The sequence below is a fragment of the Aquarana catesbeiana genome, linkage group LG01 (assembly GCF_042186555.1).
Source record: "Aquarana catesbeiana isolate 2022-GZ linkage group LG01, ASM4218655v1, whole genome shotgun sequence".
Lineage (NCBI taxonomy): Eukaryota > Metazoa > Chordata > Amphibia > Anura > Ranidae > Aquarana > Aquarana catesbeiana.
Window position 1 is genome coordinate 935,845,381 of NC_133324.1, and position 27,100 is coordinate 935,872,480.

At 44.6% G+C, this 27,100-nt stretch overlaps 2 pseudogenes; both read right to left on the minus strand.

The window, feature by feature from the left end:
* Positions 1 to 6,522: 6,522 nt before the first annotated feature.
* Positions 6,523 to 7,952, minus strand: LOC141128164 (serine--tRNA ligase, mitochondrial-like; annotated as a pseudogene).
* On the minus strand, positions 7,342 to 8,672 carry LOC141128172 (serine--tRNA ligase, mitochondrial pseudogene; annotated as a pseudogene).
* Between the last annotated feature and the right edge of the window lie 18,428 nt (positions 8,673 to 27,100).

Below are 27,100 nucleotides of genomic sequence, written 5' to 3' on the forward strand. Positions count from 1 at the left end.
TTTGGTGAAGTGTGTTTCTTGGAGGCATACTATGTGAGCCTTCCTGTTATGGAAAGTACGGAAGGCTTTGGTCCTTTTTTGAGGGACATTTATTCCCTGAACATTCAGGGAAAGTATATTCAGTGGTGCCATGGCAATAGATCAAATAGTTTTGACTTACTTTTTGTTATGCAGAGCTGACTGCGCAGATCAACCTGTGTGGACTGAAGAGATGAATAGATAGAAAAGAAACCAGTGAATTCTGGAGTAAAGAGTAAACAAAAAACATATGAGATTAGATGATACATTGTATAAATTATTTTTTGCAAGTAATCACAATTTACCCGTGAAAGAGAATAAATATCTCTCTCAGGGGAATAAGTGCCTTCGTCACACTCCCACATAATATGGTTGGGAGAATGAGGAGGGCTAATGGGGGTACACGGATCTTCCGCTTACAGGGGAGAAGTGCTATGTCAAAAGACATCAAAATGATGTTTCATTAGTTGGAGTGCAGAATATAGTTTTTGTTGAAATTATTTATTCCAGGGTGGTTGTATATGGTTAGTCTTGCCCTAGGCTAAATAATTTAGTTAGAAAGGTACTGTTAATAACTTTGGTATTGATGAAGATAGTTTGAATTATTTTGGGATTTTAACCCTTTTAGAGTAAACAATTACATATTTTATTCATATGTAACTGTTTAGATATGTTAATTCATAAAATTGAGGTTGTATTGCTTCAGATTAGAATAAACAAAAACATAATTCTAGGAACTAGTTAGGTAATAATATATTTGTTTTAAGAAAAGAAAAAAAAAAAAAAAATTGAACATATTTGTCCTAAAAAGTAATAAATCTATTGTTATTACCTGATAATATATAACTGAACTTATATATTCTAAGGCTATATGAATCAGAAGTAATAAGAAATATGACTGGAATGTAACATGATCCTACACAGTGTGTGACTATCAGAATGCAGTTACATTCATTTGTAAATATAGGTTTTTTATAGAGAACCATCTCTTAGTATAATAAATGAAGAGATATCAGGAATTAGGATGTCAGTCCATTGAATCTTCTTGGTCCATGGATGATGTGGCATAACGGCCTCTTTTGTGAGAATGATGATTCCCATTTTGTTCTGGAATTTTCTGGGTGCTGCCTGAAGGTGAAGATGATGCCATTCTTCTGCGTGTGGGAGTGTTGCTGCTTGTGGGTTCTGTCAGATTTAATTTTAAAAGGGTTTGTTGTAGTTGATCTGCTGATCTGCTTCTGTAAATTGTACCTTGGTAGTTAAATCTGACTGAAAAGGGGAAGCCCCATTGATACATAATGTTGTGGCGTTGCAGTTCCATTAGTTGGGGTTTCATGGATCGTCTTTTAGTAATAGTAAGTTGGGATAGGTCAGCAAAAATTTGATAATTGTGTCCTTGAAAATTAAGTTCCTTTTTTTCTCTTGCAGCAATTAATATTTGTTCTTTCGTTCTGTAATAATGAAATTTTGTGATTATATCACGTGGGGGTCCATCTTTCTTTTTGGCTGTGAGGGCTCTGTGTACTCTGTCCAGTTCTAAACGTTCAATAGGGATATCTGGCTTTAGTTCTTGTAATAGAGCAGTAATAGTAGATTGCAGGTCTGTCACAGTTTCAGGTATTCCCCTTATGCGCAAGTTTGAACGTCTGGCTCTATTTTCGTAATCTAGGAGCTTAGTTTGAAGTATTAAATTCTCTTTTTTTAATTGTTCCAATTCTGTTATATTTTCTTGGGTTGTAATTTCAATTTCATCCATTTTTATTTCTAAGGCTGCGGTGCGGTTTCCCAGCTCTCTTATTTCTTTGGTTAGGCTGTTTGTTATTTGGTCTGAGGTTTGTTTTAAAGCCTTATGAAGCATCTTTTCAAATTGTAATAATATTACTGGGGATGCTGAGGAGACATGTGGAGAAGTTTGTGAGAGGATTTGTTCTGTATCTGACTCAAATGGAGAGTCTTGCTGTGACATTTTCTGTCTGTGAGAGCGCCCTGATGCTGTATCTTGTGAGGTGACTGGAGCTGCTTCAGCTGCAGTGAGTGCCTGTGAGCTCTTTGTGAGGTGATTTTTATTTCTGCCACGGTTTCCTCCCAGTACCATATTTCCTGCCCAAACTTTCACAGTTTGTTCCCTGGGGCAAAAAGGTTCAAATGGATACCTTTTGAGCCTGCAGGCTCCACTTTGTCCTTCTCTTCTCTCCTCAGCGGTGTGGAGCTCTAACAATGCATGTCTGCTCCGCTAGGCTCCGCCTCCTGTCCCCTCCTTATATTTCTTTTCATCTGCTCATAGCACCGTGCAATTTGTGGTTTGTATGGTTATTTATTTAATTATACAGCCAAGGCTCTTTTCTACCTTTCCTAACCATTATCAGATGTGACCGACCCTGTATAGCCATTAAGGGGTTTTTTATTTCCAATTTACATGCTGTATGTTCATTTTGTGTGAGGTGATCCTGGACGACACCCAGTGGCAAAGAAGTGTAACTTCACTCCAGATCCTTGTCTATTTATGTCTGATCCATGGACTCCTCCTTGCCCTGAGGAAACCAGCGACAATTGGCTGGTGAAACGCATCAGCACATGACGTCAGCACGCTATCCCGGAAGCCATGTGCAACGCTGTGGATGTCTAACCAGCCGAGACCGAACAGCTAATGACTGGCGTCTTACTGCACCTGACCACCTTACTCCGCATGGCAAGCACAGCGCTCGGCGGACTTAGCAGCTAAAGCAGCAAATTGGCACCAGACTCAGGACTCACACTCCAAGCCATTTGCTGGGGAGAAGTATGGCAAGACACGGATCTCTGTCGCTGTCCGGGTGGTGAGATAAGTACCCCCCTATGTATGACCACATGCTTCCTCTATTGCTCTAGAGCCAGCCTCCCCGTTCTCTTGCTTGCTGCAATTATTCATCTCTGTATACATGATCTGCTATATGCTGCGGGCTTTTCTGCTGTGCTTGATGCTGCTACTATAACGTGCTTACCTGCCCAAATAGATGAACTGTCAGTTACTGCCGGTCACCCTTGCTGTGTCCCCTTGGAATTCACCTTGGCCAGCTCCTGTTCTCTCCTACCAGGTGTATTAGCCTCTGGATTTACATCTGGTCTCCATCCACTTCTACCCACACACCTGTTATACCATGCCCCTGAAAAGTGATCCACTAACCATGTCACTTTAGCTCCACTGCCTTTTGCTACAATTATCAGTATATGAGTGATGAATGGAGTGTTTCTGTGGTATGTTCGGTCTTGGCTCCCCTTGTTTTTAATGACAACGTTGTCAATTTTATGTTTAGGGCCAGTGATAGTCACTCACTATAGCCCTATTTGTTCCGAATTGTCAATTTTGTGTGGTGTGTTTTTCTAATTGCTAAATAAAATTGGCTTGGTTTTTCAGACAGTGCCTGAGGGTCTTCTGTTCTCTTGAGAGTTATCTTCTCTCTGTTTTTTCTTATATGCCTTAGGACATCCCTGACTGGTATCCCGCATCCTTTATGTGGTTGATTGCCTGACATAAGCCTGTCTTTTTAATAATTAAAATTGGTAGAAGGGTTGATCCAGGCTAACCTTACCTATTTTTTGCTGGTATGGATTTTAAGGGGAACCCCTCATCAAATTTTTTTTTAAAATGGCGTGGGGTCCCCCCAAAAATCCATATCAGACCCTTATCTGAGCACGCAACCTGGCAGGCCACAAGAAAAGAGGGGGGACAAGAGAGCGGCCCCCCTCCTGAACCATACTAGGCCACATGCCCTCAACATTGCCCCAAAGCACCTTGTCCCCATGTTGATGGGGACAAGGGCCTCATCCCCACAACCCTTGCCCGGTGGATATGGGGGTCTGCGGGTGGGGGGGGCTTATCTGAATCTGGAAGCCCCCTTTAACAAGGGGACCCCCAGATCTCAGGCCCCCCCTGTGTGAAATGGTAAGGGGGAACAAAAGTACCCCTACCATTTCACAAAAAAAGTGTCAAAAATGTTAAAAATGACAATAGACAGTTTTTGACAATTCCTTTATTTAAAGTCTTCTTCTTTCCATCTTCTTTCTTCTATCTCCTTTCTTCTATCTTCCTTCGGTTTCTTCCTCCATCTTCTTCTTCCTCTGGTTCTTCCTTCGATCCTCTGCTTCTTGCTCCGGTGTTCTTGTCCGGCATCTTCCTCCACGGCGTCTTCTTCCCTTCTTCGTTAAATAAAGGAGGGCGGGGCCACCCGGTGACCCCGCCCCTCTCTGACGCACGGTGACTTGACAGGAACTTCTCTATGGGTTTCCCCGTGACGTCAGAGGGGGCAAGGTCACCCGGTTACTTAACGGGTAAATCCGCCCCCTCTGACGTCACGTAGAAACCCATAGGGAAGTTCCTGTCAAGTCCCCGTGCATCAGAGGGGGCGGGGTCACTGGGTGGCCCCGCCCTCCATTATTTAAGAGGTGTCAGAAGACACACAGTGGTAGCCTCCCATCATGGATGCGGAGCGGCCCGAGAACGAAGAAGGGAAGAAGACGCCAAGGAGGAAGATGCCGGACGAGAACACCGGAGCAAGAAGCAGAGGATCGGAGGAAGAACAAGAGGAAGAATAAGATAGAGGTAGAAATCGAAGGAAGATAGAAGAAAGGAGATAGAAGATGGAAAAAAGAAGACTTTAAATAAAGGAATTGTCAAAAACTGTCTCTTGTCATTTTTAACATCTTTGACAGTTTTTTTGTGAAATGGTAGGGTTACCCCCTTAACATTTCACACGGGGGGGCGGGATCTGTTGGTCCCCTTGTTAAAGGGGGCTTCCAGACTCCGATAAGCCCCCCACCCACAGACCCCCACAACCACCAGGCAAGGGTTGTGGGGATGAGGCCCTTGTCCCCCGGACGAGAACACCGGAGGAAGAACCAGAAGAAGAAGAAGATGGAGAAAGAAACCGAAGGAAGATAGAAGATAGAAGAAAGAAGAAAGAAGAAGCATTTAAATAAAGGAATTGTTAAAAACTGTCTCTTGTCATTTTTAACATTTTTGACAGTTTTTTTGTGAAATGGTAGGGGTAAAGTACCCCCTTACCGTTTCACACAGGGGGGAGGGCCGGGATCTGGGGGTCCCCTTGTTAAAGGGGGCTTCCAGATTCTGATAAGCCCCCCCGCCCGCAGACCCCCACAACCACTGGACAAGGGTTGTGGGGATGAGGCCCTTGTCCTCATCAACATGGGGACAAGGTGTTTTGGGGGGCTACCCCAAAGCACCCTCCCAATGTTGAGGGCATGTGGCCTGGTACGGTTCAGGAGGGGGGGCACTCTCTCATCCCCCCCTCTTTTCCTGCGGCCTGCCAGGTTGCCTGCTCAGATAAAGGTCTGGTATGGATTTTTAGGGGGACCCCCACGCCATTTTTTTTTTAAATTTTGGTTCGGGGTTCCCCTGTGGGGAATTCCCATGCCGTTTTTATCAATGACCTTTTATGTGTATTGTCGGACCGACAATTCATTAATAGCCGCGAGTAGTTTTAAATGACTTTTTTCCTTTGAAATGTCATTTTACTGTCAGACTGTTCTAAACACGGGAAACATGCGCCCCTTTACAGGCATACTATAGACACCCCCCAGGTATGAAATTTAAAGGGATATTACACTTTTATTGTTTCACTTTAAGCATTATTAAAATCACTGCTCCCGAAAAAACGGCCGTTTTTAAAACTTTTTTTTGTATTGATCCTTGTCCCCTGGGGCAGGACCCAGGTCCCCAAACACTTTTTATGACAATAACTTGCATATAAGCCTTTAAAATTAGCACTTTTGATTATTCATGTTCGTGTCCCATAGACTTTAACGGTGTTCGCGTGTTCGAACAAATTTTTTGCCTGTTCGCAAGTTCTGGTGCGAACCGAACAGGGGGGTGTTCGGCTCATCCCTAGTCCTGATATATTAGGGCCCATGTATTAGTGCTTTTTCATTTGTGACAATATTGTCTAATTACGATGTGATTTTATTAGTGATTCATGAATTTTTTGCAAATTACATGAACATCATCCAACCAGGGTAGGGTTGTTCCACCTGGATTGGAACACTGTCAATAATTTTGTACATCACCAATAAAGCTTCTATTAATTAATTCATATACAGTGGCTGATCTCCCTTGATTGTTTCTTAGGGTTACCTTTTAACCCCCCTTTTTATCTCCTCTGCTAGTACACTTTGTATCAGTGTTTTTTTTTTTTTTTTTCACCATTAACAACTTCTTTATTTACAATAAACAGAACAGAAATGGTAGAAGCTCTGTTCAGAAGATTTTCAAGGGTCATCACATTAGGCTGTCCATGTTGCCCTTTACACCCATATCAAAGCAGAGCTGTCATTTGCTATTGTAGCTCGTGAAAGTGAATGACTGGTTACTACAGGCAACACAATCACTCCTTTCACAATTAGTTGCTTCTTATGTTTGGGGAAGATATGACTGCTCCATTTTTCATTGTCCAGTTGGAGTGCTGCATCCCTGATACTGACAGGTCCTCCTTGTCCCTTCCGATCACAATGTCACGTCATCTTGCTCTCAGACTTTTTCTGGTTTGGTCCAATGTATTTCTGTGGAGTGTAAGGAGGCTTTTCTATAATGTCTGTGCCCATATAAGGCTGCAAGACCTCGGGAACCTGCACTCTGCCATCCTTTAACTTGTTTGACTCCAGAAGGGCAATGATGAGTCGGGGAACTGCACAGGCTGTACCATTAATTGTATGTGCATGACGGCGCTCGCCATTAGGTTCCTGGTACATAATGTTCAACCGACGGCTCTGGTAATCAATAGTTTGATGCACTGGAAATCTCTCCATATTTCTCTCTTCCTGGCATCCATGCCTCTATATCATGCTTCCTATAGGCAGGTAGGCCCAGTTCATGAGTCGACATCTCCAAAACCTTAAAGTGTAAACCAAGCTCCGAAAATATCTCTTTCTGCAGCTGAAGGAATTCATCAAGCAAATACTGACTTTCGGTCCCACTTTCAGCAGCTGTGACCCCAAACATCTCTACCTTGGTGAAATGGTGAACTCGGTAGAGACCCCATGGTTCTCGGCCTGTGTCTATCTCTGCTCTGTTTCATGTGCTGCTGCAGACAGTTCTCAATGGAAGATCTGACAGTTGTACTGCATGATCCATAAAGTACCCTGCAATGCCAACTTCTGAGGTGCCAGCCAGGTGCAGATCAGGGTGTGAGGATGGGTCCAGGCTGTAAACTTGGGAGCTGTGGGCACCAGGCTGCATACCACAGCCTTCAGACACAGCTCTTCTAAACATGTCAGGGACAGACATCGGGATAAAACCCTTTTTTACAAGTTTATTGATTGTAAAGTTGACAAGAGCATCATTGGTGTGCGCAGCCTATTGTATTAGGGTGTGCACCCCAGAGCACAAACACACATGCATGTATATCAGCAGAGTAGTGGCTGGTGTCAGTAGAGCAGAGATTTGTGTCAGCAGGGCAGTGGATGGTGTTAGTAGTTTTTATTTATATTATTTTTAGCAATTTTTATTTTTATTATTTTTTTATTTTTTTTTAGGAGCCCCTTTGGGAGGCTTTGGTGGAATATTAGGGGTCTAAACAGAGAGAAAGGGACTGAGAACAGAGCTTTTCCAGTCCCTTTTTTTGCAGTCGCAGCTGCACTGGACAGTAGATGAATGGGAAGTGCTCTTTGCTGAATGAACACAGGACTGATTGGTACAGATCACTCACTGTGTTCAATGATCCATCCTGAAACATCCCCCACAGCAGCCAGTGGGAGTGGAGGGAAGCTGGCAGCACTGCAAGGGAGAGACAGGGGATGCCAGGAAGCAGGGGAAATCGGCACTGCACAGGGTGATTAGGGTGTGCCCAGGCACACCCAGCACTCCATGTGCGCACGCCTATGAAGAGTATACTGTAACATCGTGCCAGCTCCTCTGAGATAATAGGATCGGTGACCCGAAACATGTGAAAGGCGCTGTTAGCTCAAGTCTTGGATCAATGTCAGCTTTTCTACCTCTGTCTGATAATATCCAGGTCCTCTCCTATCTCTAGGTGGCCTCGAACTTTAAAATCAAACTCAGGCTTCACACCAACTACTTCTAGTTCTCAAACATTGCTCTCATCTCCCACGGGCGTGCCTGGGTGGGTTCTGTTTGGCAGCTTTAGTGCCCGGAGGTAGAAGGAATCTTCCAGTGCAGTCTCCTGCTGGTAGAAAGCAGTAAGCTGTTGGCGGATTTCCTTTCCACGATTCCTCATGGACTGGAAGCTGGGAAGTGAATGCAGACGCTGGCGATCATGTGTGAGTGTCAGATTCTTGACCTTTTTGGCTATTTGTATTTTCTCCTCTTCCAGGCTGTGGATATCCTGCTTCACCCTCTGCAGTTGCTCCCATGAGCTCAACAGAGCTCTCAGTTCCCCTTCCGGAGCTCTCCCGGGTCTCCTCTCTCTCAGCTCCCGCTCCACCTCCTCCAGCTACCGGCTCAGTCTCTCCATGGCCAGCTGAGGCCGCCCGCCGTATCCCTCCTTCACATGTCCGTAGATGCGGCTCACCGGCTTTGTAGCAGTGTTTTGCTTTGCTTGTTGCCAGATACTGTGTGCCATTATCCTTCTCCTGATTTTTCTTTTGCTCTGCATCTTGTACCCTGTTGCCTTATTTATACTCCCCTTGTACCTGATCCCAGTCATGATTCCCCAATCTCATCTGTTTCCTGCATCTCCAGTTTACCATGTTTGTTCATGTTTCCCCTATATACAGTATATTTAGTTTAGGATGTGTTTCTCATATTATCCACTGAAACACCCATACAAAACATGTTTTACTATATTACAGGTGGTAAAAAAAAATCTTTCTTTGGGTGGATGAGTGGGTATCCTCTCAAAATAAATGCATTAAATAGGTAAATGTTTTTGAGTTTACTAACTCTTTTGATTTATAATGACAAATTCCCCCTCAAGATTCATACGAAACACAGTGCCTGGCATTGGCGGGGATCCAAGTCGGGTCCACGTTCAATACAGTCGGTACTCTGTCGGGTTGCTATGGAAATAGCAAACCGCAGCTAAACGCAACTGCAGCTAATCGCACTGTACCAATGCAGCTGATCACAGTGCCTGGAGTCATAAATTTCACAGAAAAAAAACATGCTTTTAACTGCGGCAGTATCGCCGTCCGTGTCAAAGGCGCCTAAGGCCCCTTTCACACTGGGGAGTTTTCCTGCTGTATCCTAAACTCTGTAACCCACATCTGCAACCTCTCCCTCCCCTCCGATAACTTCCGACAACTTCCGTCCCCGCTCAAACATGCACTGGTTACCTCCATACTTAAAAGGCCAGTTGATAACCTCCCATGGCTTCCAATACCACCTCTACCCCGACGATACACAGATCTATCTCTTGACTCCTCAACTCACTCCCTCAATCTCCTCACAAATTTACTGAGCAACTTATCAGTATGAGTGTCACACCACTTCCTCAAACTCAATCTTTCTAAAACTGAGCTTGTAATATTACCTTCTCCCGGATTCCCCCATGACTTTGCCATTGCGATCAACAGCACAACCATTGGTTCCTCCACACATGCCAGGGTGCTGGGTGTAATCCTAGACTCTGACCTCTCCTTCAGACCCCACATCCAATTACTGACTAAACCTTAACCTCCACAAAATTTCCAGAATTCACCCCTTCCTGACTAACGACTAGGGATGGGCGAACGGCTCGGCCCGAGCATAAGTTCGGTACGAACTTTGGTTGTTCAGATGTTCTGGCGAACACCGAACAAAAGGCTAAGTTTGGGGGAAATTCAAATGCTGCGGAACACCGTTAAAGTCTGTGAGAGATTAACACGAAAAATCAAAAGTGCTTATTTGTGGAGGCTTATATGCATGGTATTGTCATAAAAATTGTTTGGAGACCTGGGTCCTGCCCCAGGGAACATGTATCAATTAAAAAAAGAGAAGGGCCTCCTCCCCACAACCCTTGCCCGGTGGTTGTGGGGGTCTGCGGGCAGGAGGCTTATTGGAATATGGAAGCCCCCTTTAACAAGGGGGCCCCCAGATCCTGCCCCCTATATAAATTGGTAACGGGGTACAGTAGGTGACCATGATATTGTGTCAATCTCGCCACTGTTATAGGTGAGATTTGACATCTGCGAGCCCCGTCGCGGGAGCCAGCGCCGAGCTGGTTCGCTCATCGGGAAAGCTGTTTTTTCCTTTCTCGATGAGCGACAAGCATTGCTGACAGGTGTCTGGTATGAATCATGAGGGGGAACGCCGTGCCAAATTTTAAATAAAAAAACGGCATGGGTTCCCCTTCAGGAGCATACCAGGGCCTTAGGTCTGGAATGGATTTTAAGGGGAACCCCCTACGCTGAAAAAACGGGACATGATGGGACTGTGACGTCATAAGGGCGGGGTCACCAGATGACATTACTCGGTGACCTCGCCCCATGCCTATATAAGTCATTGCGCACCCTCACACAGCATTACAGCGGGAAAGAACGTCGTGTTAACATCGGAAGAAGAGAAGAGGGAACAAGACAACGGAGAAGACTGGGCCACCGCTAGCAAAAGAACGGCAAAAGAGCAGAAGATAGCGGAGAAGCCAGATAGAAGAACCGGAGAGCGGGAGAAGAACCGGAGAGCGGGAGAAGAGGCCGGAGAGCGGGAGAAGAACCGGACACCAGGAGAGGAGGGCGGAGAGAGCGGAGAAGTCAGAAGAAGACCCCCAAAGTCAGAAGAAGACCCCCGGAGCTGCCTAATAAATTACTTTAAAAACCTGTCTAGTGTGTTTTTTTATTGACACTTTTCCCCCAGGTTAATGGGTAGGGGTACGATGTACCCCATACTCATTCACATAAGGTGGAGGGCCAGGATCTAGGGGCCCCCTTATTAAAGGGGGCTCCTGGATTCCGATAAGCCCTCCACCTGCAGACTCTGACAACCACCGGCAGGGTTGTCGGGAAGAGCCCCCTGTCCTCATCAATATGGGGACAAGGTGCTTTGGGGTGGGGGGACTGCAGGGCGCCCCCCTGCCCCAAAGCACCCACCCCCCCATGTTGAGGGCATGCGGCCAGGTACGGTTCAGGAGGTGAGGGGGAGGTGCTCACTCATCGACACCCCCTTTCCTCACCGGCCGGGCTGCGTGCTCGGATAAGGGTCTGGTATGGATTTTGGGGGGACCCCCACACCATTTTTCCGGCATAGGGGGTTCCCCTTAAAATCCATACCATATCTAAGGGCCTGGTATGCTCCTGAAGGGGAACCCATGCCGGTTTTTTATTTAAAATTTGGCGCAGCGTTCCCCCTCATGATTCATACCAGACACCTGTCAGCAATGCTTGTCGCTCATCGGGAAAGGAAAAAACGCAGTTTTCCTTTCCCGATGAGCAAGCCAGCGCGAGATGTACTGTACCCTGTCAACAAGAACCAGCATGATGGGATCACGCTGGAAACACATTCTCGCGGTCAGGTACTATACATTGTACCCCTACCATTTCACCAAAAAAAGTGTCAAAAATGGAAAAAAAACAAGAGACAGCTTGGGACAAGTCCTTTATTAAAAAAAGAAAAAAATCCAGTGATGGCATCAGAGGGGTGGGTCACTTGTGTACATCACCAGATAGGCCCGCCCTCAGCTATATAAGAGCTGTCAAAGCGAGAGTAGCGTCATTCAGCAGGAGCCACCTATGGAGGCGGATGTGTTTTGCGTTTTTACTTTTTTTTTTTTCTTGGATGTCGGGCAGCGCGAGATGGATTACATTGCTGGATTTTTTCCTTTTTTTTTTTTTAACAAAGGACTTGTCCCAGGCTGTCTCTTGTTTTTTTCCACTTATGACACTTTTTTTGGTGAAATGGTAGGGGTACAATGTATCCCGTTACCAATTCACATAGAGAGGGGACGGGATCTGGAGGTCCCCTTATTAAAGGGGACTTCCAGATTCCGATAAGCCCCCCACCCGCAGACCCCTACAACCACCAGGCAAGGGTTGTGGAGATGACCCCCTGACAGCTGATAAGTCATTGGCCGTTAAGGACATGGTGGCTGCTTCCTGGACTGCTCCTTAACAATAGTAATGAATTTCGTTGAGTCATTGGTTGTTAAGGACGCGGCTGCTCGCTTTCCTGCCCGCTCCTTAACAACAGCTATTCTTCACACAAAATTAAGATCGGTCGATACATTTTCAAGAAATTCAAATTGTTCTGAAAATTTGGAAAAAATAAACAAAACTATTTTTCTAGAGATTCGTTACTATTGTTATTCAGAAATTTGGATAAATCTCCTAATAACTCAAAATTTGTCCAAATTTAGTTTTGGACCAAAACAAATTGCAAATGTCAATCTCATCAATGCCTTGCCATTTCCTCTGTGTTGAATCACAAATGTGGCAGTGCTAATGTAATGAAAGACTTCATGGTGAGCTCTCGATTAATTACACTGCCTGTTTGTGTCTGTGTCAAATCTAATTACTATTTAGCTCTCACCTGCACATTAGTTTGAGAGACAAAAGGATTGTGGTATATGGAGTTTCAGCAAAGTAAATTTCAGTTCTCATATTACAAAGGACATGTATTAACCTGTGCAGTGCCATGTCACATGCCTCATGTTTTAACAACAACAGAAACTTCTGAAACCAGAATGGGAATATTTACTCTACTATAGGCTCTGTGTACAGGGCAACAAATGATACCTTGATACTACATGATGTATGTGCATCCTAAGCAAGTGAAAAACACAAGATTCAGGTAGGAAGGTTTAAAAAAGCCTTTAAAATAAGGAAACTGGGTGAACTGGGGACATAAGAAAGCAAGAAATGGCTGCTAGTGAAATTCTGACACCAGCTACTATGACAGAAATGGAAAATAAATCTGATTAAAGTGTTACTAAACCCAGGAACCTGCATTCACTATATCTGATCTCCCACAGTACACAGAACATGGACATGCAATTATTTTGGTAAATATAAACTGCAGTTAGAGCAATCTTGTGACTTCTATCAGTGTCTGGTTAAAGCTTGTAGGAGGAGTTTCCATTCCCCTTTGATTTTTACTTGTGAGGCTGCAGGACCACTGACCCTCTGTCTGGACAGTGCTGATTGGTTCTGTGTTGATCATTTGCACCCTCCCAATGAAAAAAAAAAAAAACTCTCTAGCAATACACACCAAACTGAGCATGTGCAGCTTGCCCCCAAGGCTCTGTTCTTCTGTTCAGCAGATAGATTAGGGAGTGTGGAATAATGGGAGGGTCAGATAGGACAGGATTAAACAGCCTTTTTACACAATGCAGAGGATTAAGCCCTTAGGTTAAACAGTGAGTATAATAAGCATGCTTTACTGCATATACAGACTGATTTTACTGTTGTGGGTTTAGAAACACTTTAACCACCTCCCACCCACGCTATAGCCAAAATATGGCTACAACGCGGGCCTTAACTGCCAGGAGGGTGTCCATGTACATCCTGAATGTGCTGCCTGCATGCCCCTTACGCTCTGTGATCAGAGAGTCAATGAGACCCGGCTGATCACCGATCCCGCCCCCCTTACCACATGGTCAGCCAATGACAGCTAATCACGTGATGTAAACAGAAGATCATAATTGGCTTTTTTTTTCCTCACACTGACAGCGTGAGGAGAAAAAAAAGCAGATTCTATCATAGGGACAACAGTCCCAATCATGGAGAGCCACTGCTGCTATGTAGTGCCCACCAGTGCCACCTAACAGTGCCCACCAGTGCCACCTAAAGGTGCATATAACTGCTGCCTATCAGTGCCCACCAGTGCCACCTATCAATGCCCACCAGTGCCACCTATCAGTGCTTCATCATCAGTGCCACCTATCACTGCTGCCTATCAGTGTCACCTACCAGTGCCTATCAGTGCCACCTATTAGTGCCCTTCAGTGCCGCCTATCAGTGCCACCCACCAGTGCCTCCTCATCAGTGCCCACCAGTGCCACCTATCAGTGCCCATCATTGCCATCTTATCACTGCCTATCAGTGCAGCATATCAGTGCCCATGAGTGCTGCCTCATCAGCGCTTACCTGTTTTCAAAATTTTATAACAATTTATGAAACATGAATATGAAAAATTTTCTGTCTTTTTTTGTGTTTTTTTTTTTTTTAGCAAAAAATAAAAAACCCAGCAGTGACTAAACACCGCCAAAAGAAAGCTCTATTTGTGTAAAAAAAAATGATAAAAATTTCATTTGGGTATAATGTTGCATGCCCGCGCAATTGTCAATCAAAGTGTGAGAGCACTTAAAGCTGAAAATGAGCCTGGGCAGGAAGGAGGTGAAAGTGCCCAGTAATCAAGTGGTTAATAGGGCATAAGAAACAATAAAATGTGAACATGTTATAGCGGGGGAAGTTTATCCCTATTTCTTATACCATCTGATGCCCATCCAACTGGCCAGGGGTGAGGTTTCTTTAGAGCTAGGCTTTTGTATTGAATAATTAAAGATTAGTTGAAAATAAAAATGAATTACAATTCCATATTTCAAGAGTAAAGAATCAGAAATAAAATAAGACAAACCTCTTCAATAAAAATATGAAGTTAACAAAGAAAGCCAATGTGTGTTTTAAGATATTTTAAGAGTTTTAACAATCATGTTTTGTGTCACCATGCAGAAGTTTAATAAAAAATATAACACAAAACTGTATAAAAGATGTGAAGAACAGTAAAGAAATCAATTCACATGCACTGAATAGCTGAACTTTCTGCTGCTTTCCTACTGAGATCTATAGAAACTAATATACTGCTAATCTGCATTGTACTGAATATGAATGCATCTCTGTATCACCATTAGAACTATGAGAACGTTTCACCTATGGGGTGTTCTGTTTTTTGGCAGTACGCTTTTAATTATAGCAAGCAGATCTAAGATGAAATCTCCTACCACGGCATGCCATCTCAGAATAATGGAAACAGAGGTTGACTTTAACTATTTCCAAGCTGGAGATATCATAATTGGTGGAATCTTTTCACTGAACGGCAGGACAATTGATGATTTCGTCTCTCCAGAAAGATCCATCATGATTTGTTCAGAGTAAGTTGATCTGATTCCGATTGTTCTGTTGTATTATAATTTGAGATTTAATGCATACTACTTTACCAAGGGCAAATACATTTTAATTATATGTTAATGAACTTTAAAGAGCTCTGTAGCGTTTACAAATTAAAGTGGTCCTTTCAGTAACTTCATAAATTTGCATGAAAATTTAATTACTGACGTCACAGTATATAGCAACAGAATAATTTTTCAAAAGATTCACATTTCATTACTAAGTCTAAGTTTACACTTACAGGTGAGTGCAGTAAAAAAAAAGGCTGTAGAGCTGTATTTTTACCACCTCCTGACTGCCCCCATGGTAGCTGTACAGAGGTATACACATGCCATGGTTGTGATGCTTTGCACTGCAGCATGGAAAACAGTATCCCCCTGATGTTTACAGTGGGTTGTACTGTCCACTGAACAAGTTAGGGGAACAATTTTTTCAAATGAATGGGGCATCGTATGTGTAAATAGACCTAAAAGTGTGTCCTTGAGTTCCAATCCAGCAACTTTTTCTTAGGTTGAGCTGATACCATCTCCTCCTCCCCACTGATCAGACTATAAAGTTGTAACTTGCAGAAAGTGACAAGTGGGGATGAGTTTTGAAGTTCACAAACTTAATTTCAGTACATCATCACTGGATGAGGTAAACAGGAGGGGCTGATCTCCAACTTATCATAGATTACCTGAACAAGGGGTTCTATGAATGATGGCAGTGCTGAGCATGACCCCTCAGTGGTCAGCCTGCAGTGGAGTACCCACTCACACAGCACCACAGCAGGATCCAGAATACAATAAATAGTGTTTGATAGAAGAAAGGAAAATTTGGGAGGCGTGGATCACTTATAGAAATTCTCAGCTGTATCAAGAATTGATACGAAACAGCGTTTGACCTATCATCAAGATGCATTGTTCTTTCTGATGTTACATCTGGTGATAATGTTGGTCCATGTATGATGTGCTATTTCGCTGACAGTAGATGGAGGGGGTAGCTGGTGGGGCCTCCACCGCCTCTCCGTTTGTTCTCTTCTGTGTTTGTTCCCTCTCTTGTCTTTTTCTTTCTTTCTCTCTCTATTTGCTTCCTTTACCTGAGTCCTACTACATAATGGTTGAGGAGCTGGGGGCTGACTAGAGTAGTCGGCTCTGACCTCGGGACCGTCATTGTCTTACTGAACGATTAGGATATGAATAGCTCTTAAGACCGCGCATTTTCAGTTTTTCTGATAGATTTCTAGTCTGGTAGATTGCCAGTATGGAAAATATTATTGGTTACGAAATGAATAGAAAGGCCACTATATTCTTCAATTTTGAACACTGATTGTTATGCAAATGTTGTATTCCACGTTTTACTTTATATGTATGTGCTCTGTTTACAACTGTATGATGTGCTGCAAATGGAACCTTTTTGACGCGTTTCACATGATTAGTGGTGCTTAATCATAGCTGTAGGACCACCGACCCCAATCTTTCATTTATATGTATAATCTACTGGTCACCTGAACAGACGTATCCTCTCCAGATTGCGATCAGGTGTAGTTCTTCAAGGCTTTCACACACATGAAATAAGGAGTGGTTGTGGAGGTGATCAGTGCAAATGGCATGTTGAAATTAATCCGAAAACGGAGGGTAAAAAATGGAAAGAAATCTTGGGTCCATATAAATAAACTGCAAATGATCGCTTACCAACCAACTCCATATATATATCGTCTGTTGTTTACACCGCTTGTGTTTCCTTCCTCCTCGCCTCGTTTTCTTGTTTTTTTCTTTTTTTTTGTTGAAATTGCGAGGGTTTTTGTTGGTATTCACATTTTGACCGTACATGGACGATCCCCGCTGGTCAGCAGACCAACAGGTTCTGGAGAAAAATCGGAAGCGGTGATAGCCAGAGTGTCATTGACTGGCTCATTCTCGGGGACAGGGCCGTTGCTAGGGGGTGGCTATTGGGGCTATAGCCCCCAATCTGGGGCCCATAGCCCCGAGTCTCTTGCCGCAGGGTCCCTGCCTAGCCAGTGGGTTGCAGCTGTTGCGCCAGGTGGGCTGGCTACATGAGAGAGGCGGAGGAGAGAAGAGAAGCGAGCGGGCGGACGAGCAAAGATGACATCTCTCTCCGCCCGCTCCACATCAGCGCTCTTCACAGCCAGGCCTCTTCAATTTGGGAGTGAGGTGCGGCAAGCAGCAGAGAGATGACATCATATTTCACTGCACGCCACATTTGGTTGCACTGGCTGGCATGGCAAGTGACAATCCACATCAGTTGGCAAGTGACAACCCACATCTGGTGACCGGTGACGTGGCAAGTGACAATCTGCAAATGGTGGCAGGAGATGTGGCAATTTGCAAATGTTGCCAGGAGACGTGGCAAGTGACAATCTGCAAATGGTGGCAGGAGACATGGCAAGTGACAATCTGCAAATGGTGGCAGGTGACGTGCCAAGTGACAATCTGAAAATTGTGGCAGGTGACGTAGCAAGTGACAGTCCACATCTGCTACCAGGTGAAAGTGGCAAGTGACAATTCACATCTGGTGGCAGGCAACATGGCAAGTGACAATCCACATCTGGTGACAGGTGATGGTGGCAAGTAACACACTGCATCTGGTGATAGGCAACGGTGGCAAGTGACATGCTGCATCTGGTGGCAGGAGATGTGGCAAGTGACACGCTCAGGGCTCCCACTGATTCTGCAGTATGGTGAGTTGAACCACTTCATTATATATTAGAATTATTATATATTAGAATGTAACAATAGAAAAAATGCACTTCAATCACCCTGACACCATATCAACCATTATGCCATGATGATTGAAGCGCCAACACCAGCCATCGCCCGTGACAAATTGCTTACCACTGAACTCGCCCCCCCCCGCGGCCATGCAAAAAGGTTGGTGACCGTTGCTATGGGCTCTAGCTCTAGCCCCAGATCTTTTCAGACCTAGCAACGCCCCTGCTCAGGGGGGACGTTTTCTGTTGTTGACCAGAGAAAAAGGAGGGCTTTCTCCAAGTGTAAAGGTTATCTTTCTCATAATTGATGCAGTCTCTTGTCATTTTCTCTTTCTTATTGGCAATGACATTTTTAAGACTAAATTGAGAAAGCTAAATCACATATGTACCGTAAAGTAGATGGACAGTATTTTTATTGAATATACACGTTTTGTTGAGGCAAGTTAGCTATATAATTTAATAGAGGCTTTTGTATTTCTGTACAGTTTTTCTAATCTAATGTAAGGGTCTTTGTACATATATGTATATGTTTCTTATTTTTTGCCCCATTTGGGTTGTGTTTTCCTTGGACACTGTTCGGGAAATGTTGACTATATATATAAATATATATATGTGTATATATATTTTTTAGATTTTCACATACTTTTAAATGATACATTTATGTCCATGTGCACATATTTATGTATAATTTTTACAAAATGTTTTTATTGGGTGTATATTAGATATATGGGCATGGAGTGTCATTCATTGGTGTACAAGTACATCGAATGAAATTTTGAGTTGGTTGGTAAGCGATCATTTGCAGTTTATTTATATGGACCCAAGATTTCTTCCCATTTTTACCCTCCCTTTTCGGGTTAATTTCAACATGCCATTGGCACTGATCGCCTCCACAACCACTCCTTTTTTCATGTGTGTGAAAGCCTTGAAGGCGCACACCTGATCGCAATCTGGAGAGGATACGTCTGCTCAGGTGACCAGTAGATTATACTTATAAATGAAATATTGGGGTCGGTGGTCCTACAGCTATGATTAAGCACCACTAACGGTGTGAAATACGTCAGCTATCTGCATCTGCAGGGCTGCCATCAGGGGGGTACAGCCGTCACAAGTGTAAGGGGCCCGAGGGGCCCGCCCAGGCCAGAAGAAGGCAGGACGGGTGGGTGGAGGGGAGCCGTGCTGTGCATTACACAAATGATCTCCCAGCTTCTGCTGTTCTTGTGTGACAGCACAAGGGGTCCCTGTGCGGGGTCCCTGGTGGCTGTGCAGGGTCCCTGGTGGCTGTGCGGGGTCCCTTGTGGTTGTGTGGGGTCCCTGTGCGGGGTCCCTGGTGGCTGTGCAGGGTCCCTGTTGGCTGTGCAAGGTCCTTGGTGGTTGTGTGGGGTCCCTGTGCGGGGTCCCTGGTGGCTGTGCAGGGTCCCTGGTGGCTGTGCGGGGTCCCTTGTGGTTGTGTGGGGTCCCTGTGCGGGGTCCCTGGTGGCTGTGCAGGGTCCCTGTTGGCTGTGCAAGGTCCCTGGTGGTTGTGCGGGGTCCCTGGTGGCTGTGCAGGGTCCCTGTTGGCTGTGCAAGGTCCCTGGTGGCTGTGCGGGGTCCCTGGTGGTTGTGTGGGGTCCCTGTGTGAGGTCCCTGGTGGCTGTGCGGGGTCCCTGGTGGTTGTGCAGGGTCCCGGGTCCCTGGTGGCTGTGCAGGGTCCCGGGTCCCTGGTGGTTGTGTGAGGTCCCTTGTTTGACCTAGGCCAAAACACAGCACTGTGTGTATGTGAGGGGCTTCTATATATATATATATATATATATATATATATATACACACACACACACACACACACGTGTGTGTGTGGGGGGGCTGACATATATACAGGTGTGTGTATGTGGGGTGACATATATATATATTATACAGGTGTAAGGGGGGCTGAGTGTGTACAGGTGAGGTGGCCAGTGTGCGGATTCGATAGGGTGGCCCATGGGAAAGCTCTGGGGTAGGGATGAGCTTCGTGTTAGAGTCGAACCCATGCTCGACTCGAACATCGTCTGTTCGTCCGTTCGCCGAATTGCGAACGATATGGGCCATTCGCGCCAAATTTGTGTGGCGCGTCACAGCCCATAATTCACTGCGGCATCGCAGTGCATTGCTGGCTGATGATTGGCCAAGCATGCACTATGACCCGCATGCTTGGCCAATCACAGCGCCGTCTGAACAGAGAGCCGTAATTGGCCAAAGCCAATTCCAGTGTTCCTGCGTGCCCGCCGATCACACAGGAAGAGGACGAGGAGGATTGTGTCAGTATGGAGGTGGAGCCTGGCACTCAGCATCAGCAGCAGTCTTAACTGGATCAGCCCCAAGAAACACATGGACTTGTACGTGGCTGGGAGGAGGTGGCTGCGGACCATGTCGTCCTTAGTGACCCAGAGGACTCCGGATCGAATGCCTCAGCAAACCTACGCTGCATGGCCTCCCTGATCCTGCAAAGCCTGCGTAAGGATCCTCGTATTCGTGGTATCAAGGAGAAGGACCAATACTGACTGGCAACCCTCCTTGATCCACGTTACAAGGGTAAGGTTGCGGACCTTATCTTGCCGTCGCAGAGGGAGCAGAGGATGAAACATCTTCGGGAGGCCTTGCAGAAAGGTTTGTGCAACGCATTCCTAGAGACTGGGAGGTTACAAACTCCTGTTTCTGGACAACGTGTTGCTGAGGCTTCGGTCAGTCAAAGAAGGAGCGGTGGAGAAGGTGGCCGTCTGACCGATGCGTTCAGACAATTTATTAGTCCGCAGCCCCAAGGTATGATTGGTTCCAGCAACCATCGCCAGCGTCTGTTTTACATGGTGCAGGAATACCTAGGGGCAAGATCTGACTTGGACACCTTTCCCACCGAAAATCCTCTGGGTTACTGGGTCTTGAGGATGGATCACTGACCAGAGCTTGCACAGTATGCAATTGAGCTACTGGCCTGTCCTGCATCCAGCGTTCTTTCGGAACGCACATTCAGTGCTGCTGGAGGCTTTGTAACCGATCACAGGGTGCGTCTGTTCATAAAAATGAATCAGTCTTGGATCACCACCAGCTACCAAGCACCTGATGCTGATGTAACAGAATCATTTTTTTTTAAATGTCAGATCCCTTTGAAAGACTGCCTATGCTTCCTCTTCCTCCTCAATGATCATGCTGATAGCTTGTAAGAACATTTTTGGTTCTGGGCGCCGCCACCAGTGCCTAAGGCCCAATTTTTAAGCCCCTATTTAACAGGGGCATGTAATTACAATTTTGGATGCAATTCTTTGCAGCAGGGCTAGTTCCTGCGCTCCAGCTAGAGTATCTGTGAGGGGTTGCAGTGTTGTGACACCAGCACCAGTGCCTAAGGCCCAATTTTTCAGCCCCTGTTCAACAGGGGCATGTAATTACAATTCTTGATCGAATATTTCACAGCAGGGCCCATTTCTGCACCCACCAAGATTAACTGTGAGGACTTACAGTATTGTGCCACCAGCTCCACCACCACCACCACCAAAGGCCCAATTTTTCTGGCCCTGTTCAACAGGGGCATGTAATTACAATTCTTGATCTAATATTTCACAGCAGGGCCCATTCCAGCACCCACCAAGAGTAACTGTGAGGACTTACAGTGTTGTGGCACCAGCACCACCATCACCAAAGGCCCAATTATTCTGGCCCTGTTCAACAGGGGCATGTAATTACAATTCTTGTTCTAATATTTCACAGCAGGACCCTGTGAGGGCTTACAGTGTTGAGGCCACAACAACACCTAAGGCCCAAATTTCTGCTGAGTATATAGGGCAGGCCCCTACTTTCAAACATCCAACTTACAAACGACTCCTACTTGCAAACGGAAGGAGACAACAGGAAGTGAGATGAAATCTACCCCATAAGAAGGGAAATTCTCTCCTGTAAGAGTTAATATGGGAAAAACTTTTTTCCTTTCCACTGATGTTTTATCACCAATCCTTGTTTCACTAAAATCCCCAAAATTTTCAAAAAACATTTGTCATTGGGACAAAAAGTGAGGTGAAATCTTCTGAAAAGGAGCATAGACAGCAAAACAAATGTCACAGGGGTGATAACCCTTCCCTATGTTTTCCAAAAAGCTTAAAAACAGATTTTTTTGGCTGGAGCTACACTTTAAAAATGTACCAGTTCAAAATTACAAACAGATTCTACTTAACAACAAACCTACAGTCCCTGTCTTGTTTGCACCGCCTCTATACTGCTGTTCAGAGTATATAGGGCCTTGGGGCCATACGCCTTTCCTTTTTTAAATTTGGGTGTGGGGTTCCCCTTATTATCCATACAGGACCCAAAAGGCCTGGTAATGGACTGGAGGGTACCCATGCCGTTTGTCTCACTGATTTTCATCCATATTGCCGGGACCCAACATTACATTAAAGCTGCGAGCAGTTTTTTTTTTTTCCAACAAAGTTTTTTATTGTGAATCAGAATGCATACAAGTCATATCATTTGCACATATTTATACATGTATACATTGCAATGTAATTGTACATAGAATAAAGTTGGTTACATACATGAATGGTCTGTAATACGTTTCTTTTGATGTTCTCTATTGATATTATCGTTTAACCACTTGAGCCCCGGACCATTATGCTGCCTAAGGACCAGAGGTCTTTTTCCAATTTGGCACTGCGTCGCTTTAACTGCTAATTGCGCGGTTATGCAATGCTGTACCCAAACGAAATTTGCGTCCTTTTCTTCCCACAAATAGAGCTTTCTTTTGATGGTATTTGATCACTTCTGCAGTTTTTATTTTTTGCGCTATAAACGGAAAAAGACCGAAAATTTTGAAAAAAAATGATATTTTCTACTTTTTGTTATAAAAAAAATCCAATAAACTCAATTTTAGTCATACATTTAGGCCAAAATGTATTCGGCCACATGTCTTTGGTAAAAAAAATGTCAATAAGCGTATATTTATTGGTTTGCGCAAAAGTTATAGCGTCTACAAACTAGGGTACATTTTCTGGAATTTACACAGCTTTTAGTTTATGACTGCCTATGTCATTTCTTGAGGTGCTAAAATGGCAGGGCAGTACAAAACCCCCCCAAATGACCCCATTTTGGAAAGTAGACACCCCAAGGAAATTGCTGATAGGCATGTTGAACCCATTGAATATTTATTTTTTTTGTCCCAAGTGATTGAATAATGACAAAAAAAAAAAAAAAAAAAAATATTTACAAAAAGTTGTCACTAAATGATATATTGCTCACACAGGCCATGGGCCTATGTGGAATTGCACCCCAAAATATATTCAGCTACTTCTCCTGAGTACGGGGATACCACATGTGTGGGACTTTTTGGGAGCCTAGCCGCGTATGGGACCCCGAAAACCAATCACCGCCTTCAGGATTTCTAAGGGTGTAACTTTTTGATTTCACTCTTCACTGCCTATCACAGTTTCGGAGGCCATGGAATGCCCAGGTGGCACAACCCCCCCCCCAAATGACCCCATTTTGGAAAGTAGACACCCCAAGCTATTTGCTGAGAGGCATATTGAGTCCATGGAATATTTTATATTTTGACACAAGTTGCGGGAAAGTGACACTTTTTTTTTTTTTTTTTTTTTTTTTTGCACAAAGTTGTCACTAAATGATATATTGCTCACACAGGCCATGGGCCTATGTGGAATTGCACCCCAAAATACATTTAGCTGCTTCTCCTGAGTATAGGGATACCACATGTGTGGGACTTTTTGGGAGCCTAGCCGCGTACGGGGCCCCGAAAACCAATCACCGCCTTCAGCGTTTTTAAGGGCGTGAATTTTTGATTTTACTCTTCACTGCCTAACACCGTTTCGGAGGCCATGGAATGCCCAGGTGGCACAAAACCCCCCCAAATGACCCCATTTTGGAAAGTAGACACCCCAAGCTATTTGCTGAGAGGCATGGTGAGTATTTTGCAGCTCTCATTTGTTTTTGAAAATGAAGAAAGACAAGAAAAAACTTTTTTTTTTTTTCTTTTTTCAAATTTCAAAACTTTGTGACAAAAAGTGAGGTCTGCAAAATACTCACTATACCTCTCAGCAAATAGCTTGGGGTGTCTACTTTCCAAAATGGGGTCATTTGGGGGGGTTTTGTGCCACCTGGGCATTCCATGGCCTCCGAAACTGTGATAGGCAGTGAAGAGTGAAATCAAAAATTCACGCCCCTTAGAAAGCCTGAAGGCGGTGCTTGGTTTTCGGGGTCCCGTACACGGCTAGGCTCCCAAAAAGTCTCACACATATGGTATCCCCGTACTCAGGAGAAGCAGCAGAATGTATTTTGGGGTGTAATTTCACATATTCCCATGGCATGTTTGAGCAATATATCATTTAGTGACAACTTTGTGCAAAAAAAAAAAAAAAAAAAAAAAAATTTGTCTCTTTCCCGCAACTTGTGTCGCAATATAAAATATTCCATGGACTCGACATGCCTCTCAGCAAATAGCTTGGGGTGTCTACTTTCCAAAATGGGGTCATTTGGGGGGGTTTTGAACTGTCCTGGCATTTTATGCACAACATTTAGAAGCTTATGTCACACATCACCCACTCTTCTAACCACTTGAAGACAAAGCCCTTTACCTGACACTTATTTTTTACATGAAAAAGTTTTTTTTTTTTTGCAAGAAAATTACTTTGAACCCCCAAACATTATATATTTTTTTAAAGCAAATGCCCTACAGATTAAAATGGTGGGTGTTTCATTTTTTTTTTTCACACAGTATTTGCGCAGCGATTTTTCAAACGCATTTTTTGGGGAAAAAACACACTTTTTTAAATTTTAATGCACTAAAACACACTATATTGCCCAAATGTTTGATGAAATAAAAAAGATGATCTTAGACCGAGTACATGGATACCAAACATGACATGCTTTACAATTGCGCACAAACGTGCAGTGGCAACAAAATAAATACATTTTTAAAAGCCTTTAAAAGCCTTTACAGGTTACCACTTTAGATCTACAGAGGAGGTCTACTGCAAAAATTACTGCCCTCGATCTGACCTTCGCGGCGATACCTCACATGCATGGTGCAATTGCTGTTTACGTTTGACGACAGACCGCCGCTTGCGTTCGCCTTAGCGCAAGAGCAGGGGGCGACAGGGGTGCTTTTTTTTTTTTTTTTTTTTTTCTTTATTATTTTTTTGCTTTTTTATCTTATTTTTAAACTGTTCCTTTCATTTTTTTTTTTTTTTAAATCATTTTTATTGTTATCTCGGGGAATGTAAATATCCCCTATGATAGCAATAGGTAGTGACAGGTACTCTTTTTTGAAAAAATTGGGGTCTATTAGACCCTAGATCTCTCCTCTGCCCTCAAAGCATCTGACCACACCAAGATCGGTGTGATAAAATGCTTCCCCAATTTCCCAATGGCGCTATTTACATCCGGCGAAATCTAAGTCATAAAATGCTCGTAGCTTCCGGTTTCTTAGGCCATAGAGATGTTTGGAGCCACTCTTGTCTCTGATCAGCTCTATGGTCAGCTGGCTGAATCACCGGCTGCATTCTCAGGTTCCCTGTTGAGACAGGAGAGCCAGAGAAAAACACGGAAGACGGTGGGGGGGGGGCATTCCCTCCCACGGCTTGTAAAGGCAGTCTAGAGGCTAATTAGCCGCTAGGATTGCTTTTACATGAAAGCCGACCGCTGGCTGAAAAGAATGATACCAAGATGATACCTAAACCTGCAGGCATCATTCTGGTATAACCACTCAAAGTTGTGAATGGCGTACCTGAAGACAAAAAAATGGTTAACAATAAAGCACAGTAAACAATAAAGTATAAATAATTACATACCTGAAAAACAAACATGATAAAACATAATAACAATAACAATAAAACACTGCAGAATAGAATACAGTAAAAAAGAGCAGAACAATAGAGAGAATAGAGAGAGAGAGAGCAATGAAACGACAACTATTTTTTTTTATTTTATATATATATTTTTTTTTTTACACTTTTTTTGTAACTAACTTTTATAACGGTAACCGGTTCCAGGTTCGGGTCTCTCAAAATGCGATGGCATCTTGGGAGACCCTGTGAAAGTGTGCCTAGTCTGTGCAATGCTGTACCCTACGCTAATACTCAACTAGTGAATGGTAGCGTTCAAAACATTCACCAATGCAAAGACCAGGATTGTCAGGACAGGAGGGACAATAATAGCGGGTGTCACGCCTATATCCGCGTTTGCTGCAGACACAACATCTTTTTGGGGGGGGTTCGTTGGGTAGGGGTACTCGGGAGCACATAAAAATGCCTCTCATGCAGCCGACTGCATTTCGTTGGGGGATGTGAATGGGGGAAGTACGGGCGCTGCAGAAGTGGTGGGTTCCCAATTAGGATTGGCGAATGCAGCAGGAAGGGCACTATGGGCACGACGGGCCTGTGTTTGTCTTTTTGGTGGCAGCGGGACACTACTTGTGCTTGTCACCTCACCAGCTTGAACTACACTTATAGGACTCGCCACGTCACCACGTGTTACTGCAGTGCTGGTTTGACTACGACCGGGGTGTACTAGGCCGCTGGTGCTTGCCAGTTCAATAAAAAGCTTCCAAAAAAACTGTTAGCGATCGCAGGGATCAGGCCTGACTCTGCGAACGCTGCAGTTATGCGTTTAGTGTTTTGTAAGTGACAGTGATCGATCGATACTGCACTTGGGTGGGCTGGACTGGGCCGGGCGGAGGGGCAAAACGCAGGTGCTAGCAGGTATCTGGGTTGATCCCGCTAACACTGCGTTTTTGGGAACCCTAAACTGCTGGGGACGCTAGTATAGATCTGATCTGATCGGATCAGATATTGATCCGTTCAGATACTATACCACTAAAGGAGGCGTATGCTGCGTGCGTGGGTGTTAGTGGTACTGGCGCTAACCTGACGCTGCCTGGGGCCGGTGCTTGCTAGTTCACCAAAATGCTACCAAAAAAACTGTTAGCGATCGCAGGGATCAGGCCTGACTCTGCGAACGCTGCAGTTATGCGTTTAGTGCCTTGTAAGTGTCAGTGATCGATCGATACTGCACTTGGGTGGGCTGGGCTGGGCCGGGCGGAGGGGCACAACGCAGGTGCTAGCAGGTATCTGGGCTGATCCCGCTAACACTGCGTTTTTGGGAACCCTAAACTGCTGGGGACGCTAGTATAGATCTGATCGGATCAGATATTGATCCGATCAGATACTATACCACTAAGGGAGGTGTACGGTGCGTGCGTGGGTGTTAGCGGTACTGGCGCTAACCTGACGCTGCCTGGTGCTTGCTTGCCAGTTCACCAAAATGCTACCAAAAAAACTGTTAGCGATCGCAGGGATCAGGCCTGACTCTGCGAACGCTGCAGTTATGCGTTTAGTGTTT